At 40.4% G+C, this 21,416-nt stretch overlaps 1 protein-coding gene across 1 annotated transcript in view; it reads right to left on the bottom strand.

Annotated features, from left to right (window-relative positions):
- Positions 1–15,401, bottom strand: part of LOC124722323 (nicolin-1-like) — a 145,677-nt gene extending 130,276 nt beyond the window's left edge. Inside the window, exon 1 of the mRNA XM_047247501.1 lies at positions 15,327–15,401. The gene's annotated coding sequence lies outside the window, so the exon portion shown is untranslated. The remainder of the gene's footprint in view (positions 1–15,326) is intronic.
- Positions 15,402–21,416: the final 6,015 nt, after the last annotated feature.

Below are 21,416 nucleotides of genomic sequence, written 5' to 3'. Positions count from 1 at the left end.
TTAGTTTTGAAGTTACTTTCACGTCTTACGATTTTGGCTTACTAAGAATAATGTTGTGAGTTCTACCTGCTACCAATTCCTGAATGTAGTCACAAAGCTGGTCTGATACTCTGTAAGCACGTATTCCGTTCACTACCTGACCATGTCGACCAGCATCAAATGCCTTCTGGAAGTCAAGGAACATGACGTCAACCTGAAGGTAATTATCTACGGCTTTCTGGATCTCGTGGATAAACAGAGGGAGCTAAAAATCACCACTAAGCTGGTAATTTCTTCTCATTGCCTGATACTTGTTAGGACGTGAATGTTACCGTCCGGCAAACTTCAAATTTTTATTTCGTATACTACTTGTCTATAATTTTAAAAAATTTGTTAGATATCTACTTAACACTCTGATGTTACATCAGACACAGGTCAACTTCGCACCCAGCAAAGAGGCGTGTAGACGAGCTGCCTGTGGAATCCTGGCACTAAGTGTTATTATAATACTAACGTAGCATTCTTCAATGCAGCAATCTGCTGTAGCACTGGGCTGGGTTCCCACATGCCATTGCACGAGTTCTGCTCCCATACCCACCTGCAGGACAGGGGTGGGCTCCTGACACAACATTGTTGGCCAGAGTGATTATAAATGATCCCCGCTCAGTGATTAGCAGCATTTGTTTTTGGACTTCCGACTCCCGCCGACGCCATGACAGTCTACACGGCAGCTGACAGTCCAACGTTGGGAGGAGCAACTTCAATCACACCACGCAGCGTCATCAGTTAAGAGAAGCCGCTGGTTTACGAGCCACTAGCTAGACCAGATCGTTTCGAATCTTGATATGCTGCCGCCGAGTGTAGGCCACTTCCAGGGTGTCATCGTCTGACACTACAGGAGACTCTGAGTTTACTGGGTTCAACGCAGTGCGTCTGCACGCCTGGTCGTGTGCTTAGTGCTGCCGGCAGTCCAGCGTACGCTTGAGAGCAGACTGAAGCCATCCTTGGGTCAGTCGTACCACCTCATCAGCCGCTGCTAGTATGCTGTGGCAGCACCCCACTGTCCCGGCGTACACACACATCACCGCGGAGCCGCTTGCGCTGCCTCTGTATTATGCCGAAGTAGTACATCCCTGCCTCAATGACCAGACCCACCGACTGGACGTTTAGATCGATCTTCTGTGAGGAAATAGTGCCGAATGAATCGATACTGAATGAGCTTTCCTGATTCAGCGCTAGCCACGGTATCAAAAGATCCGTGCACCAATTCTGTACAGAAGTGGCTGTCCTGGTGTACGTTAGAAGTGACTCATACCGCCAACGCCATTACAAAGCAATGTGAGCACTGGTGACGCCTCTGTAGTGAATATATGTTCCCCTAGATTTTGGCACAATATTGTCAAGCCCAGAATATCAAAAGCTCGCCAGGCGACGACATTAATGTCGGAAATAGTTGCAGAATAATGAAAGATAAGTTAGCATTATTATGGTGGGCTTTAAATCAGAGGGTATTTATTGAAAACTATGACACATAACATACCAAAGAGGAAGCTAAGTTTCTCTAGCTCTCAGTTTTAGAAATCGATGTTGATACCTATAGAGGATATTTTCATCATAACACACGAACGTAAAACGTGTTCCATAATTCCACAACGATTTGACTAGGGTGATATAAGCCAATAATTATATGCATATGTCCGTCAGTAAAACGTGAATTACGTGCGGCTTTTTCCTGTCACTTGTAACTTCGCCGGCCGGAGCGGCCGTGTGGTTCTAGGCGCTACAGTCTGGAACCGAGCGACCGCTACGGTCGCAGGTTCGTATCCTGCCTCGGACATGGATGTGTGTGATGTCCTTAGGTTAGTTAGGTTTAATTAGTTCTAAGTTCTAGGCGACTGATGACCTCAGAAGTTAAGTCGCATAGTGCCCAGAGCCATTTTGTAACTTCGGTGTTCCTGCTGCGAGCTGAAAGAAACTGCTGCTGGAAGAGAAGCAAATGCTTTTGCGTAGTTTGTATGGGTCACTCAGTTGTCTCGTCAGGTGCAGTTGCTCTTTCTCTGCAGAGCGATTTTAGATAATTTAATAATTCGCTACCACTTATCTCAATATAATCACTTATCTCAACATCATTCTTTTTGCCATTCGTGCGATGGTTAGAAGGAGATATCGTATTACAGTCTCAATAGTGAAACAGTTCTGGAAGACTGAATTTAATATTTTGGGCTTCGTTCTGTTTTCCGTTTCGGCGCCAGTATCACGACTGGGCCTCTAAGGAGATTAATTATGAACAAGACTTCTTAGAATTAATTTTAGAACCTGTTACAAAGCTCCCTTCGCTTACGTAGTAACTTTCTAACACGGTTATTGAACAGAGCAATAAGTCTGACAAATACTTTAGACATACTTCTCAATATAAATCTCGTATTCTAATGATGTACCAAATGCACCTCTGAATTCAGGCTTCCCAGAACAGCTGAATTTGTTAGCCCTCTTCATGTTACTCCATAAAGTAGCATCGAAATACATTAACGCTACGATGTGTAACAGGCTGTTCGTTTTAACATGAGACAGCTAAATACCTCTAAAACGACGCATCGTACGAAAAATTGTTCCCGGTGAAAAGTTAACACCAGTAAAGGGGACATGTGTCTGTGCTGCAACTGGCCACCTTCTAACCACTCTACCTGCTTGGGTGGGATCAACTTTGCATTTTCAGATGTGGACCTCCCCCCCCTCTTTTTTTACATAACCGTATTCTACGGGAAAAATGGGTACTGTTTATTCAAAATATTGTTTTCCATTCGTGGTAAACGGCACTGCAATCGACAGACGTCAAGAGTGCCTGTTTTTTCAATTAAGAACTGGCTCATTTGTTTTTACATTACATTTACGATGTAAATGTAAACCGTTGTGTTCTAACGGCTGATATTGATGCTGTGGCATTACTTGAGTGTTGCAAATGTGTACAGTAGAAATAATATGATTAGACGTCGACATTTCTGGCAGATAAGCTACTTGTTTGCTAGCGTAGTTTCCTGTTACCTACATGGTTGACTGTGGTGAGTCTCCAAGCCACCGGAATGCTTGATTTCGTTGGCCGCCCTCGAACCCCGCCATCGGGATGACCGCTCTTGGTGGTTGTTTCCATCCAACCGCTGTAATTCTCGAGCTGGCAGAATACAAACGACAACCATTGTAATAACGTAAAATATAATAACGCACTGAACTCAAGCACCCCAATGGTGAGTGGCAAGGGGACGCACCGCTGTCAAGCATCCCGATGGGAACAGAAAATTACTACATCTACGTCGTTGTCGGTGCATCACGCTAAACGAAGTTTATAACCAGGCAATGAAACTGCTAACAGTGCTGTGCCGTGCAATCAAATTTGCAAGACTGAAGTAAATTTCGAACATAAATATCAGCCGTTAGAACACAGAGGTTTACATTTACCTCGTAAATGAAATGGATGGTCAATTTGCGTAGGTTCTTCATTGCAAAAACGGGCACACTTGACATCTGACGATCATAGCGCCATCTACCACGAATCGAAAACAATGGTTTAGGTAAACGGTACGCAGTTTTTGGTGTAGAATCCGAATATGCAGTAAAATGGGGGATTCCTACTTGAAAATACAAAGTTGACCACGCCCACACAGGAGGGATAATTAGGAGGTGGCCAGTTGTAGCATAGACAAATGTCTCCATTACGAATTTTAACTTTTCACCTTGAATATTTTTTTCGTGCGATGCGTCATTTTCGAGATATTTAATTGTCTCAAGTTAAAATACTTTATATATATTTAATTACTAATATAATTAATAATTAATATTATTTAATACAAGACACGTGTATCGCAAATGTCGGGAAGTACTCAAAAAAATGGATGACAAAATGACGAACATGTAACGTCACCAGATGACGTACCTTGCCGCAAATTCTGCAGTTGAGTGTATCGGCCTGTCGCACCTCATCATCTCAACGCAAGTCACGTCGGTGTGGCTCTGGGGCTGCGTGCGCGACATTACCGTATGCGACTCGGGGCTCGAGTCTTGTTTGTGGCAGGCGTATTTTTTGGCATTGCGTTAGACAGTTACGTGTTTACACTGAGTTAAGATTTAATATTTTATTTACCAGTCTCGTGGTCTCCGCCGGTTTATTGTAAAGTATAGTACAAACCTAATGTATAGCGTCACAAGTAAATGAGTATAACCTTACGAGTAGCATCGTTACCAACAAATGACCTACGTTTTCATTACTTAATAAAGTCTGTAAACAAAAAAAAGGGACAAAAGGACAGAAAAACTTACTAAAAACAACTTTTGCTTAGTTATAGTGAAGACAATAAGTTTGTAACTTCTGCGTTGCAACAGATGACATTTACGAAAGGTGTTCGAAAATAGAGTAGCCTAGAGGGGCGACGTGCAGCACTGTGACATCACGCGTTCGACATCCGTCATTCACTTTTGCCGTATTTCCCGACATTTGCGGCTCCATGTGTCTTATATTAAATTAGTTGTCTCTACTTTGCTTCGGTGTTTTTTAAACGTCAATAAGAATTACCATATATATGTGTACAGGGTGGTCCATTGATAGTGACCGGGCGAAATATCTCACGAAATGAGCATCAAACGAAAAAACTACAAAGAACGAAACTCGTCTAGCATGAAAGGGGAAACCAGATGGCGCTATGGTTGGCCCGCTAGATGGTGCTGCCATAGGTCAAACGGATATCAACCGCGTTTTTTTTAAAACAGGAATCCCCCATTTTTATTACATATTCGTTTAGTACGTAAAGAAATATGAATGTTTTAGTTGGACCACGTTTTTCGCTTTGTGATAGATGGCGCTGTAATAGTCACAAATGTACAAGTACGTGGTATCACGTAACATTCCGCCAGTGCGGACGGTATTTGCTTCGTGATACATTACCCGTGTTAAAATGGACTGTTTACCAATTGCGGAAAAGGTCGATATCGTGTTGATGTATGGCTATTGTGATCAAAATGCCCAACCGGCGTGTGCTATGTATGCTGCTCGGTATCCTGGACGACATCATCCAAGTGTCCGGACCGTTCGCCGGATAGTTACGTTATTTAAGGAAACAGGAAGTGTTCAGCCACATGTGAAAGGTCAACCACGACCTGCAACAAATGATGATGCCCAAGTAGGTGTTTCAGCTGCTGTCGCGGCTAATCCGCACATCAGTAGCAGACAAACTGCGCGAGAATCGGGAATCTCAACAACGTCGGTGTTGAGAATGCTACATCAACATCGATTGCTCCCGTACCATATTTCTATGCACCAGGAATTGCATGGCGACGACTCTGAACGTCGTCTACAGTTCTGCCACTAGGCACAAGAGAAATTACGGGAAGATGACAGATTTTTTGCACGGGTTCTATTTAGCGACGAAGCGTCATTCACCAACAGCGGAAACGTAAACCGGCAAAATATGCACAACTGGGAAACGGAAACTCCACTATGGCTGCGACAAGTGGAACATCAGCGACCTTGGCGGGTTAACGTATGGTGCGGCATTATGGGAGGAAGGATAACTGGTCCCCATTTTATCGACGGCAATCTAAATGGTGCAATGTATGCTGATTTCCTACGTAATGTTCTACCGATGTTACTACAAGATGTTTCACTGCATGACAGTATGGCGATGTACTTCCGACATGATGGATGTCCGGCACATAGCTTGCGTGCGATTGAAGCGGTATTGAATAGCATATTTCATGACAGGTGGATTGGTCGTCGAAGCACCATACCATGGCCCGCGCGTTCACCGGATCTGACATCCTCGGATTTCTTTCTGTGGGGAAGGTTGAAGGATATTTGCTATCGTGATCCACCGACAACGCCTGACAACATGCGTCAGCGCATTGTCAATGCATGTATGAACATTATGGAAGGCGAACTACTCGCTATTGAGAGGAATGTCGTTACACGTATTGCCAAATGCATTGAGGTTGACGGACATCATTTTGAGCATTTATTGCATTTATGTGGTATTTACAGGTAATCATGCTGTAACAGCATGCGTTCTCAGAAATGATAAATTCACAAAGATACATGCATCACATTGGAACAACCGAAATAAAATGTTCAAACATACCTACGTTCTGTATTTTAATTTAAAAAACCTACCTGTTACCAACTGTTCGTCTAAAATTGTGAGCCATATGTTTGTGACTATTACAGCGCCATCTATCACAGAGCGAAAAAAGTGATCCAACTAAAACATTCATATTTCTTTACGTACTACACGAATATGTAATAAAAAATGGAGGTTCCTATTTTAATAAACGCAGTTGATATCCGTTTGTCCTATGGCATCGCCATCTAGCGGGCCAACCATAGCGTCATCTGGTTTCCCCCTTCAAGTTAGACAAGTATCGTTCTTTATAGTTTTTTCATGTGACGCTTATTTCGTGAGATATTTGGCCCAGTACGATCAATGGACCACCCTGTATATACATGTGTCTGTGCGTGTGCTAGTAACTCGAAAAAAATATTCTAATCAGTAGTCCCCTAACCTGTATGAGGGAACTTCCGGGTTTGCTTTAAAATGCGTTGTTATATTGACGACGATGTTACTGGAACAAAGTTGGTTATATTTTTAAAATATGCTTTTAGGAGGGAAAAAATCAGAAAACTAAAGAAAATAGTTTACTCACAAATTTATTATATATTCATCGTTATAAATCTGTGCATCTAAGTGTTTCAAGAAACAAAAATATATAAATTAAAAATGTCACACGATGCTGAATCAGTAAATGTAAATCCTTAAATAAATAAAATTTATTGTGAAAATTAAAACTCCAAGTACAATTCTGTTTTCTGAACTATTATCTCACGTTCATATGCAACATGAGAAAAGTTAGAATTTCGTGTGATAATATGTATAATAACAGATTACAAACATAACTTTAACTGAACTATGCAATTGGTTACTACCAAGAATTTGAAAACGGTTAAAGGGAGGTGTTCTCTCATGAATCACGTTGCGTGAGCATTGATCAGTATTCAGCTTGGAATTATTCTTATTATCGAGAACAGAACAAACAAACAAATAAATAAATAAAAGCCACTGAATGTTACACGAACAGTGCAGGTAATTGCGTCCTAATTACTTCAGCTCACAGAAGCATCTTCAATTTCTAGTTTACTAACTTTTGAAAATAGCCTCGGTTTACTTATTAAAGATCATAAGACTTATTAAAAACGGACCACGATTGGTGAGCAATGAAATTTTCATAGGTATCCACTTATTATGTAACTGAAATGTGAGAGTAGTATGTGATAGACAAAACATAGCTTGATGCAACGTGAATTAGTGAGATGCTACATGGCATTATGTTGAAGAAGCAGGTCGGAGTAGTGCAAAAAATTGAATCGCTATCACTTTCAGTAGCTGAACTACGATCGTCTTCCTGTTATCCACGATACAGTATTAAACGTTTCTTCGCATTATCTTCTGTACTCCATGGTATCATTCTGACCGTCAAAGCAATCGCTGATCAGTAAACCGGATTGGGTGTTACGAACTCCAAGCAGATTCAGCTAACATTTCCTGCTTACACCGAATCATTTCACAATCCGTATAAAATTAGAGGGAGGAAGATCTCAAAACGTTAATACTAGAAAATCAATCGTCTATCAGTTGTAGGATAGTTCTATTGTCTTAGGGGATCCTTGCCAACAGTATAAGCTGAATAATCTTGACATTAGTAACTTTGACATATCTTTACATTAATGGAGATGTCACGTAACGATACTTTTTTTTGTTCCCACACACTGTCCGTAAAGTACACTGGCATCGTAATTACAGTTACCTCTCGCTTGCACCTAAACTAACTTCTTTCGTGTGAAGATTCCCTAATACATTCGTTTCCGCTGCCAACTAATATTGTTTGCTCAAAACCTCTTGGGACTAACCTTCATTAAACCTACATCAAAACTTTATTTCACGGCTGCCTCGATGTCCTCTTATTCAGCGTTCGATATTTTTGTCCCAACGCATTACTGCCTTCACAAATCACCACAATACCTAGAAGAGCCTTCACTCACGTTTACAACTAAATAGTTTGTGAGGTAGTAAAGCATATAACTACTTTGTCTGACATCACGTGGAATTATAACCTGCCATGAAGCATGCTGTTATCCACTGGAAACTGTCGGTATGGTTTCCTATATTCCACTGGTGTCAAGACAAATACCCTAACGATTAGACGAGGCGTCTGTCTAAACCCCAAGTGTGATTAAGGGACCTCACAAGTGAAAAATATCTCATCAACCAATGAAGAGCTCGCTCCAGTAGAACCCTGGAACAACCAAACTCGCAGTCCCACCGTGAATTCCAAGCACAAGTATTCAGACCCGAGAAGATGCTCATCGATCAACATGACTTTTACTGAACAGGCTGGACTACATTGTTACTTCATTGCAGATATATCTCTGGAAACTTACACGTTTCTGTTATGGTTTATCTGAGCAAAACTGATACAAAGCTACCTTCCACTAGGTAATAAGAGGTACATTTATCCATCTAATGAACTGTTAAGTAACATAAATTATCCATACTGAAGCAAACTCTTTCGACAAAGACCGAGCACTCGTTTTGAATCAGGCAGCAATTTCTTTCATAACAAGCACCATGTTAATTTTTTTAGCATTCATAAAACAATTTCTATCGATACTCAAGGGTCATGTTACAACACCAGCCCTCAGTTTATTGATTTAATGTATGTCTACACATAAAAGATTGCTGTTGGCCCTGGCAACATGAAAGGCAACCAACGATTTCTGTAACTAACTCTTCACACCCGACGTTCAGTTGTAGAACGCAGATGTTCTTTGAAGATAAAAAAACGTATATTGTACGAATGCGGCGTATTGTTTGTTTGCTTTTGACTCATGTTCTTCAGCAGACTTTTTTTAATGATTGTACGAATATATTTTGATACTTATTTCTCATTTTATGCTACTTTTTCAATAGTATAGTGCAGGTGTTGTAAACAAAATGTTTCTAGAAAAATCTTTGATCACTTTCTTAATGATATAAGATTAGTATCTAGCATACAGTCTCCCTTGCAAATTATAGTCTATTAACGGTCGGTTTCGGATGACAAGCAGCCATTATTAAATTTCAAATGGCGATGACACCACGTTGTTACAGAAAAATCGGACGTTAAAAATGTTTAAAGTGCAACGGAAACTATTTACTGAATACTATCTTCTCTCCTCCAGCTGTTACTCCGTACCACCATGGCAGATATTGCTTGGATTGGTGCATAAGTTCATAGCGTATTTCCATAAGTTTAATAAACACAACAGACACACATAATAGAGAGTCTAGTCATCAGTAATATAGTCTCCTTCACTATTTACAACAGTCTGCCAACATTAGGGTAACTTTTTTTATTCCCCGACTGTATAAGTCATGCGGCTTTGAGGTGAAGAACTCGTCCAGCCATGTTCGGAGCTCATTTTCATCCGAAAAGCAAGTTCCTTGAAGGCTGTTAGATAGAGTGGAACAGGGGAAAATACGAGGGCGCAAGATCAGGTGAAAAAGGTGTGTGCGGAATGATTTCCCAACCCAACTCCCGTATAGTGATTTTTGTCAGTCCAGCAGAACGTGTCGGGAGTTATCGTGGAGTAGCTTCATTTCACGTAGTCTTCTTTGTCGTTGTTCTTGAACTGTGTCTGCAAAACGTCTCAGTTATTGACAATAAATGTCAGCAGTGATGGTTACACCTCGGTGAAGCAATTTTTAGTACTGCACACCGTCGCTGTTCCAACCGATATATAACATTATCTTTTGTGGGGGGCGTGCAGTTCTTTGTACGGGGAGTTGCTGCTTTGTTTGTGCTCAATCATTCCTTTCTTTTCCTTATGTTATCATTAAGACATAATTTCTCGTCACCAGTAACGATACAGGACAGGAATGGTAGCTAGATGAATGTACCCTATAGCATAATACTGCCCCACTGCCCTGTGTCCGTGGCTCGGTCCATGTTCCGAACAGCCATTCGCCTGGATGAGGGCTTATACATACACGACCATCTACATATTGTAGCAATAAACGCGGATTCACCCCACCAGGCAATACATTTGTATTGACCCAAGGCGCAATATCGTTGATCCTATGCAGCTGACGATATCGTTTGGTTAACATGGGAACACTTAGGGAAAGTCTGCAGCGGAGCCTCGTCTTCAACAGTGTGCGCTGAACGATGCGCTCCGGAACACTTGTGCCCGCACCACCCATGTGTCCAGATATGACACAGATCGCTATCTACCACGCTTTACACAGCGATCAAGCCTCCGATCTCCACGTTCTGTGATGAGGCGTGGACTTCCAACATCTTGTCGCCTACTCGTGGATTCACCACCCTTCAACCACTATTCATTGATGATAGCACACGAACAACCGACTAGCTTCGCCGTTTCCGAGATACTCGTTCCCAAGCGTCGGGCAGCACCAATTTGCCGTTTGTTAGAGTCACTTATGTCAGTGGATTTCCCCATCTGAGGCCCATATAGTCGCTAGAATGACTCCCTGTTCGTCTCTGATCCGCTTATATACTTTCCCTATGATGTCACGTGTCATCAAAATTACCAGGCTGCACTGAAGCTCGCGGTGGCCAGTGGTCATTACGTTTCGGCGCATTAATGTATATCTTACACGTCAAAGGCTAGAAGGCGCTACAGTGATCCAGGTGATGTTGCATTTTACTAGGACACCAGACTGATTCTCTGTCTGTGGCAGCATGTAAAAATGCCTTGAAATTCTTTTGAGGTTGTTCACAGACGACGCTGAAAGAGCAGGGGAGGTCACCGAATCAGAAAAGTTTTATGATATGCAGGAAGACTTTAAGATGACCAGAGCTTATAAGGAGAGGCGCCTAACGGTGGGATCGACTTTTTGAAAGTCTATACGATGATGTAGGTCAAAGTCCAAGGAACCACACCCTGCAGCCATTCACCCTGGTTTATGAGTAATCGACTAAACAATATTTCGGAGTTTCGGGTGACGAAGTATAGCTTAAAAACTAGTAATAATTTATTGATTGGTTGCCTAGCGTAATAGTTAAGGTACTAATCTGACATAAAGGTTGTCGCTTCGAATCTCGTAAGGTACACAGATTTTTTTATTTTTAAATCTTTATCGAAATGGTATTGATCACTATTTTTATTCAATTAATTGTTTTACATGCATTTTTTTATTTGTATCCCTTTGCCACGTTATTTTATCCTCGTACTAACTTCTTCAATTTCTCTTATTTTTTCCACTTGACATATTTCAGCGTGTGAATTAATTATTTTTATTAATCTATTATAATGTTTAAACATTTGAAATGCTGATCTGTCGGTTAAAAAACAAAAGACAAAATAATCATTTTATATTGACTTTGCAGCGGTGTCAAGAATGTATGTTTCGCTGCAAGATGTACATTTTATGGATGACAATCGTCATACAAACATTAAAAACAAAAATTCTTATTACACTACCGACAAAATAAGGCGGATGATGGTTTAAACGGAAGCAGGGATTACAAGAAAACGAAATTCAAGCAAAACGAGAAATAGAAATAACGTATGCAATAACATGGATGAAAAAGGAAGATGATAAAACAGAATAAATTAAATCAAAGTTAATACACAACAATAATCAAAATCACAATCAAGTGGGAAAAGGTTGTTAGCAAGAAAAATGTGAGCAAGTGATGTATTTCATACGATGACCGATGTGACGTGACAACCTAATACAAAAAAAATTACATTTCAACCAATTACCTGAATAAAAATAATGATCAAGGTCATTTGATAAAGATTTAAAAAGAAAAAAACTTCAGTGTACCTGATGAGGTTAGAAACAACAATATTTTGTTTGATAGTTAGTACCGTAACCATTACACGATGCAACCAGCTTGTTAAGTGCTCCTATTCTTAATAATTATGGAGCATCACGTGAAATTCCGAAATATCTTTTCGTCGATTACTGACAAACGAAGGTCCACCAGGGAGAATGGCTGCAGGATGTGACTCCTTCGACGTTGACCTACATTACGGTATAGATTGTTTCAGAAAAGCTATCCCATCGCTGTGGACCTCTCCTTCTTAGTGCAAAGATTGGTGCTTGACTCCCAACATGAATGAATGTAATGCAATGCTCGTAAACAGACAAAAGACCCGATATTATTTTATTACGCTATCGACGATCGCTCCCTGTAAATAGTAACATCAAACTTCTAATATCTACATCCACATCTACACGAATACTCTGCAATTCACAATTAAGTGTCTGGCATGGGATTCATCGAACCGTCTCCAAACCATTTCTCTACCGTTCCACTCTTCAGCAGCCCGCGAGAAAAATGAACACTTATTTCCGAAAGAGCTTGGATTTCTCTTAGCTTATTATGGTGATCATTTCTCCTTATTTAGGTGGGCGCCAACAAAATACTTTCTTACTCGGGGAAGAAACTTGCTGATTGAAATTTTATGAAGAGTTTCTGTTGCAATGGAAAATGCTTTTGTTTTAACGAATGCCACCCCAATTCGCGTATCATATCCGTTGCACTCTCTCCCCTATTTCGCGATAATGCAAAACGAGTTGCCTTTCTTTGAACTTTTTTGATATCATGCGATAGTCTTTGGTTCGCTTTCCCTGTGTGATCGTTCCAATTTAAGTAATTCGTAATTGTAATCCCCAAGTAGTTAGTCGAATTTACAGCCTTTAGATTTGTCTGATTTATCTTGTAACCGACATTTAGCGGCTTCCTGTTGATACTCATGTGAATGACTTCAAATTTAGTGAATTTCCACTTTTTGCACTATACAGATATCTAGTCTACATCATTTTGTAATTCGTTTTAAGTATCTGATGACTTTAAAAGATGTTAAATGACAGCATCATCTGCAAACAATCTAAGAGGGGTGCTCAGGTTGTCTCTAAACCGTTTGTGCAGGTCAGGAACACCAGAGGGCCTGTAACACTTCCTTGGGGAATGTCACATATTACTACCGTTTTGCTCGATGTCTTTCCGTAAATTACAACGAACTGTGACCTTTCTGATAGGAAATCTCGAATCCAGTCTCGCAATGGACACAATAGCCCATAGACATGCAATTTTATTAGAAGATACTTGTGAGGAACGGGGTCAAAAGCCTTCTGCAAATCTAAAAATATGGAATCTGACACTCCTGTCGATAGCACTTCTTACATCGTGAGAATAAAGAGCTAATTGTGTTTTACAAGAACGATATTTTTTAAGTCCATGTTGACTATTTGTCAATAAATCGTTGTCTTGGAGGTAATTCATAATGTTCGAACACAGTATATGTTACAAAATTCTGCTGCAAACTGACGTTAGTGAAATGGGTCTGTAGTTAAGCGGATTACTCCTATATCTCATCTTGGGTATTGGTGTGACTTGTACAACTTTCTAGTCTTTCGACAAGCGAGTGGCAGTAAAGTATGGAGCCGTTGTATCAGCATACTATGAAAGGAACCTAAATGATATAAAATCTGGACCTGAGACGTTGCTTTATTGAGTGATTTAAGCTGCTTCGCTGCACCTAGCATATCTACTTCTAACTGATTTATGTTGGCAACTATTGTTGCTTCGAATTCTGGAATATTTATTTCGTCTCCTTTGGTGAAGGAATTTCGGAAAATCGTGTTTAGTAACTCTGCTGTAGTGGAACTGTCATTGGAAACATCATCACTGTTATCGCGCAGTGAGGTAGCTTCTATTTCGAACGATTTAAGGTGAAACGAGCACATTAAATTTAGCTGCGCGGAAGGCAGATGGCAGACTCCAAGCATCTGGATAATCCTAAGGAAGTGTAATCGACCCGCAAATGAGGGTGGTTACAAAAAACCCTCTTTTGACCATTTCTTGAATATTGTCCGTCGTGTGGCCCCATTAACAAGTAGGATTAACGGAAGGGATACGGAAGAAGCTAAAAAGTTTCTGAGTTTCGTCTCAGATTTGTTTAGCCAGCTCAAAGTAGTCACAGTAGCGTTCAATAAACTTCAGTGGGAGACGCTATTAGGGAGTCTCTCTGCATCCCCGACAGCCTTACTCTCAAAATTCCAAAGTCACACATTGTAACACGAATCACGAAGCAAATTTCTTTCCTCTCTTATAGTATATCGTAAAAAGAGTACAAGAGAGGCGTGCATTCTTTCTCCATGTACATCGTCCGATAATTGAACACATACACAAGGGAATACACCGTACGGTAAATATCGGAGTGCAGACGCGGATCTAGAAGTTCCCACATTGCAACCATACATATGACTTACACGGCAGAGCTAGAAATCACGAAACAATATGAGAACACAATGATTCGCATGAAAATGGTTCATGCATCCTTCACGAGGTAAAGAAAAAGGGATAAAAACGCAAAAAATAAATTAAAATGAGGTATTGGTCAACGATCTATGAACTGAAGGAGTTTCGTAAGACATAACTATAAGAACTTGACGTATCAGGAAACATAGGTTATTCCGATGTGAATATCCACCTTCTCGTAAACAGACGAACTGTAAGCTGTCATGTAAAGCCGACCACTTACATATACAGAACTCTTCAGCTCTAAAACCGAGCAAGGGACCCTAGTTTCTTTTACGTCTTACAATTGGTAACTTTTTCTGTCATGCAATATACGGTTTAAGTATTTCAAGAGCAAGGAGTCAACTATAAACTATGCTGAGAAAAGTGGAATGCGTCATTCGTCTAGTGTAATCTAACTGCACTCAGATATTTCGTGCTTAAATATCAAATGATATCAATATATCTTGTTCTGTTCGTACGTTATTTGTAAGATGCATAAATGTAGACGCCACTTTTTTGTGATTGTCTAGTTGATAATGTATTACATTTACATAACTCAAAACACTGAATCTTAAGTGGAGGCTGCCCTGTATAAAATATAAAAGCGGAAGGTGTAAATAAAATTGAAGCGAAAACATTTTGATTCGCAAACGTAAACAAACAAAACTGCTGTGTAATATCTACACTAAACATATCAGAGGAAAAATAGTTTAAATGCAAAATCGATTCGACTCTGTGACTTAAAGCAGCAAATTGTAAACTGCTTGTCAGCCCTTCAGCGGACATGCAAGTGCATAGTTGGATCGATACTGTGGTTTAACAGGTAGACTGTAAACTTGCTACGCACTTACACTTAATTACAGTCAGTGCTTTGTGAATGTTAACTGTTAAACGTTAAGGTCTGCATTGCTATACCTCGCCTTGCCGTTTCGTCGACGCTGACATTCAAACAATTTTCGCTGTTTATTATCCTACCTCTATATTCACCCTACCTGTATCTTGACTGAGACTGTCTTATCGCCTTGATTATTCTAGAAGTCTTCATCAATTTGAAACTGGATTAACGTTTGATATGAAAACAATTTTTGGCAGCTAAAACAATCAGTACTGCTCGATCTTCAGCCCACGCTACGGGCGTAAACACGTTTGGTTGCCACGGCTACAAACGCACGTCAGTTCAAAGACCTCTCCCTCAGCTTGCGGAATAACTCCAGATTAACTTCGATTTCTTCCCTTGCGGAAGCATGTAGGCAACCGTTGTCCCCTAAACCGTCAGAAATGGTATAGAGAGGAGGTAAGTGGTACCAGCGCCACTCATTAACAGTGGTTTCTCTAAAATACACCGAAGCACTTAGAAGCTTCCATAAACGTCTCAGAAGTTTGCATGTTACTCTGAGGGATAACATGGTACGGAACAAGTAAAAATTTTAAATTTTGCTACCGGAGAAGATTGTGAGACAACCTAAACACCGTTAAGATGATACACTATCATTACTTTAAAACAGAAACGTGTAATAAAAAACAATGTAATATTTTTTGAACCTTTAGGAAAAAATGTTTTACGCTTACGTCCCATGACATCGATTTAGTTTTTGTTGCGTATCTCCAGATAGAGTGCTATCATGAAAAGCATTGAAAAATGCACATACTTTGCCATCAGGTCATGGGGACAACGGGATTACGGAGGCTGATGTGTCATTGTACGTTTATAGCACCACTGAATTTCAGTATGGAGGGATATGTTATTAGTACAGTGATCACACACACACACACAAACAAACAGATTCACGTGCTTGATATAAGTGAAATCAACATTATACAAAACTCAGACTACGGCTAAAAAAGAACCGAATAAACAGCGTTAAATGAACTTTCTTCTTTCAGCCAGAATTCATTCTATCTGACTAAAAGCTATTATGCTTTTATATTATTAGTTAAACACAGGATTAATAGAGTAGGAATAACACCCTTCATTTGAATTGTGGCCATGTATTTAATACGCTAGAGGTAACTTATATCCTTTTGTTTAGCATCTCAATACCCAAGGAAAGTGATTTTTCAGAAGACTCACATTTCACCACGTTCTCTCAGCAGAGGAGAAATGTGTTTGTAATAGATCAGATAAAGTTATTGGGCGGCCGTGGTGGCCGAGTGGTTCTAGGCGCATCAATCCGGAACTATGTGGGTGTTACGGTCGCAGGTTCGAATCCTGCCTCGAGCTTGGATGTGTGTGATGTCTTTAGGTTAGTTAGGTTTAAGTAGTTTTAAGTGTAGGAGATTGATGACCTCAGATGTTAAGTCCCATAGTGCTTAGAGCCATTTGAGCCATAAAGTTATTTATGTTCGGGTATTTTGTACATCAACTACTATTTGACCCGCGAGACAAGGTCGATTAATTGCAAGGTCTACTCCGATGATTTCAGTCATACGATTATCCGTTTTCTCTCACAGAATCTCCAGATCTGACGACTGGATCGGCGATTTTACGGGTTCATAGGGTCCACTTAACCTCCGAAGTGGTTCTTTGTAGTTTCCTTAGATCATGGAAGCAAATAGCGCCTGAAATAGCACCGGAAATAGCGTAGGAAACACTACAGATTATACAGAAATGAATGGTTTATTTCCACTTCACCAAATCTACCCAAGTTCACTGCCTCAACCAAAGCCTTCTCGAGCTTGGTACTGGCCCTCCAACACCACACAAACCTGCCAAACCTGCCAGCGAAGTACGAGCATCCTCCGGTTAAAACAATCAAGTATTTCCAGAAGCCTCTTCCACACTACCGAACGTGAAAGAAAACATAACTGCAATTTCACGCTATCTCACTGTACTGGAAGCATAGCACTACCGATCCCAATCGATTACAACTATCGCCTTAAGAAAGTCGCATTACAACTATCGCCTTAAGAAAGTCGCAACTGTCGAATACCCTTTCACTCACAATCCACCTCATGTAGGATGCCAACCTGCACTGCATATTCCACGAGAGACTGCTACCAACACTTGTAAATATCCATTCCAGATCAACTCCAGAAAATTGCTTAACATTCGACCAGTCATATAATCATTACTGCATGTTGAGATTGATAGACTGTTGCCTCAATAATGATTATTCCTTTTGCTGTGTCCCCCTCCCCCTCCCCGTCACAACACCACCAGCCTTCTACGGTATAAACAGATATTGCTTTCTGTCAGAACGCCTCAGTCTAATACTTATATTCGAACATTAAAAAAAAGCGGTCTTTGACAGTATTGGAAACCTTCTGGGGCCTAGACCAGCTCGGAACTTCTAGCAGAAGAATTGTATGAATGCCGGAACCTTCCTGACAAGTCACCTCTATGCGACCTAAGGAAGTCCACCGCACCCACTACGGGTTGCCAGGAAAAAAGTATCCCTGACTGCTAATAGATGTATCTCGTATGGGCAAGCTACGGAAATGACAGCTACGATCCTAATGGCAAAAATATTAAGTTCATGCTGTGGATGAACGTCGTGACATAGTTAATATTTATTAACCATTCCCCAAATAAAAATCTTTATCGGGTAATTTACTATTATAAAAACCCATTTACTACCGGTACAAAAACGATATTGAACCTTTAGTAGATAAAAATTTGCATCGTCACAAATTTTTATTAGCTAGAAGTAATTTTCGATTCCACCCTCCAGTGTCTTAGTATCTCTTACCAATTTTTTATACCTGTGCACCAACTATACCCAATTGCTTTAAAATGTGTTAGTAGAGAAGTACTACCAGTTCCATCCGTGATACAATTAAAACCAGTTTCTTATCTCCAGGTCACTGATAAGCACTTCTGGTGTCAGGTTACACACTTGGACTAGTTATATTGAAGGTCAACCTCTAGTCGTCTCCCCCCCCCCCCCCCCGCACACACCAGGAAATCACTGACAACTGATCAAGATCACACCAACGCCTTTCTCTCCCCCTCCCAATCCTCCCACTTGGACCAATAACATTCAAGCATCCTGTCCTCCCATCCTGCTTTTATAAATAAAGCACTTGAGTTCGTTCCTTCATTCTTGATCTGTGTATCATCGGAAGAGGATCAGGTTGTGACTAATTGTTAATAACAAATTAATTTTACTGTAATTACATAACTCACGTCACTCCAGATCTAGGGTGTGAATATTTGTTAATATCAAATTATCGGGAGCATTCCATAAGTAATGCAACACATTTTTACCTGAAAGCAAGCTGATAATTGAAGGATTCAAATACACCATATCATTCCCTACGCTTTTGACTACAAAACCCTATTTTCCAACATAAACTCCTTCAAGGCGACGGCATTACGCCACCTTACTGGAGGACTGGTATCCACACGTCGTACTTAAGTCATGCTGCATCAATAACTTCCGCATCATCCAAGTACTGCTTCTGGCAGAGTGCTCTTTACAGTCTTTTGTTAGGCAGCGGGGAACCCAGCAGGCACACACCTTTGAGTACCACAACTGGTGGGCGTGTGTGTCAGCACTACAAACAGAAACTTAAGTTAAGCAGCGAGATGTTTGATTGTGATCCGTGATCTCCTCAAATGAGTGTGTCCGCACGTTCCACACTGCAGGAGCCACAGCTGTGTGGGACCGGCCGGCACGCGGGATATCGGACGAGTTTTCACGATCTTGTTGCGATGATGTCAAACACCACGTCTGACGACTCACCGTGATTTCGTCCACTGCCAGGTCTCCGTAGACATTCTGCAAACGCCTATGAATATCTGTGCTGCTCTGGTTTTTCACCGAAAGAAACTCAATGAGAGCTCTCTTCTGCTTGGAACGCACCTTCGTTCCAAACGCCATTTTGAAGGCTGCATATAACGCTGCCACCTATTGGCTATTGGAACTTCAAGCTATACGGGATGAAGTGGGAATATTCCACAATGTTCCACAAGAAATTATGCATTTTTTCAACCGAAACTGATCGAGAAAAAGAAAAAGTGTTGCGTTACTGATTGTACGCCCTTCGTAAATTTAATATTAATAGATTTTAGTCATTCGAGGTATCAGCTGAGACCACACCCAGGAAGATACGTAAGTACTCTCATTTTTCTATATTTTTCGTATTTTCCCACATTTCCTGCAGTTTCACGTATTTTTCAAGATTTTTACCATTTTTCGTATTTTTCCACAATTTAACCACTTTTTTATTTTATTCCATACATTGCATGTAAATTTAAAAAATGTATGCTTTTATTACCAATTACGGCAGCGAATTATTTAGCAACAAATACACTGTTGCTGAGACTTTAAATGTTAAACAAGTATCGCAATAAACAAATAAACGCTTGTGAAGTCACACCTACATGGCAGGACTCAAACCCGAGTTACCCGCTTATCGCGAGCGGTGGCCTTACAATTTGGCTATCCGCACATCACTGAGGACCACACACAAACTTCCATATGTTATCAACCATGTGTCTACATCCTATACTCGTATAGCCATTATTTATGTTCTCGTACAGGAGAGACATTTTACTTAAATTCATGCATGTCCGAAGGCAGTTAGTATCGCATTCTTGAATAACACAGGCACTGCAATATCTATTTCCAATAAACCTTTGCTAAGTCACACCTACATTATTATATGATGACATAGTGTATGTGTTAAAACCAGCGTACTGCATGATGTAATAACGTGACAGCACAGTGCATAAAATCTTGGTAAATTTATAACGTGACAGGAAAATTTTGATTTTCACCGATTTCTAAACATGCTCTAAATGTTAAAGGAATACCACAGCATGATAGATAAAATCTTGCTAAGTCAGATCTATATTAATTTCGTGTGAATTCATAGTTTATGTGTTAAAAGGAGCATGTTGTTAAAAATAATGATGTCATGGTAAATTTATGATGTCATAACAAAATTATGAGGTTTACAGATTTCCATAAATGTCAACCAAAGACACGTTATTTGTGTATGTGTGTACCAAAGACACTTTATGTGTGTATAAGAATTAGCATCTAGAGAGCCGACCAATATCTCCAGCAAAAAGTGAGATGCTTTTATGAGATAGAACACATTCACATCGCTGATGCATAGAGCATAGCCATGACCACGAACACTATGCTATCCGATAACCCGCAATGGCTGAGAAATTTATATTATTTAATCAATGTATGTGCGGTAGTATCTGACGTGACAGTCCTGGGTACTGACTGAAAAATCATTGTTAGCTAATTAATAACTGAGGGAGGACCACCCTGACCATGGTAATAAAGAGGTAATGGTCATAAGCTGTAAGCTGAAATATGTGAACACCTATGCTGAAAAGCACCAAAAACTCCCGTGCTTTCTCCTTGGGAAAACAGATATAAGCTCTCCAACCATCGTCCACTCGAAACTAGAGCTTATGCATGAGCAACCCGAAATTTTGGAAATTTGTGGTAAGTTCCTATGGGACCAAACTGCTAAGGTCATCGGTCCCTTCGCTTACACACTACTTAATCTAACTTAGACTAACTTAGGCTAAGGTCAACACACACACCCATGCCCGAGGGAGGACTCAAACCTCCGACGGGGGCGGGGGGCAACCCCATTTTCCGCCAGACAGCACTCACAGGTGGAATGAAGACACGCAATTACAGTTACGATATCTAAACAAATAAACCCTGCAGTATAGTTAGTATATGCGACGTTACTATAAGACTCATAAATTAACTACAATAAAATCGAAGTATGTCCATCACTATTAACGTAATTTTGACCGATCCACAAAATTCCGAAACAGACTGCACAGCTAACACACTGCAGTATTTAAAAAGAAACTATCCCTACGAAAAACTTATTCACGCATTAATAATGAATTATAGATGTATATATATGCTTTATCAGTGGAAAGCCGGTACATGACTACTAACTGCCACAACATATTTACACAAATATAACCTGCAATATTTTCAGTATGTGACAATACTAGAAGACCCGGCAATAACTACGGAAAAAATAAATCCAAATAGGAGTGATTCTACACAACGCTATAAACAATTACCGCAGCTCATTATTTTAAGAAAATGTGGCCAACTGTTTCTGCAATGCCTTTATTAACAGCAAATGCC

This window comes from Schistocerca piceifrons, chromosome X (genome assembly GCF_021461385.2).
Source record: "Schistocerca piceifrons isolate TAMUIC-IGC-003096 chromosome X, iqSchPice1.1, whole genome shotgun sequence".
NCBI classification, from domain to species: domain Eukaryota; kingdom Metazoa; phylum Arthropoda; class Insecta; order Orthoptera; family Acrididae; genus Schistocerca; species Schistocerca piceifrons.
The sequence above is the reverse complement of the archived record's forward strand: the minus strand, read 5'-3'. Positions and strand labels throughout refer to the sequence as shown.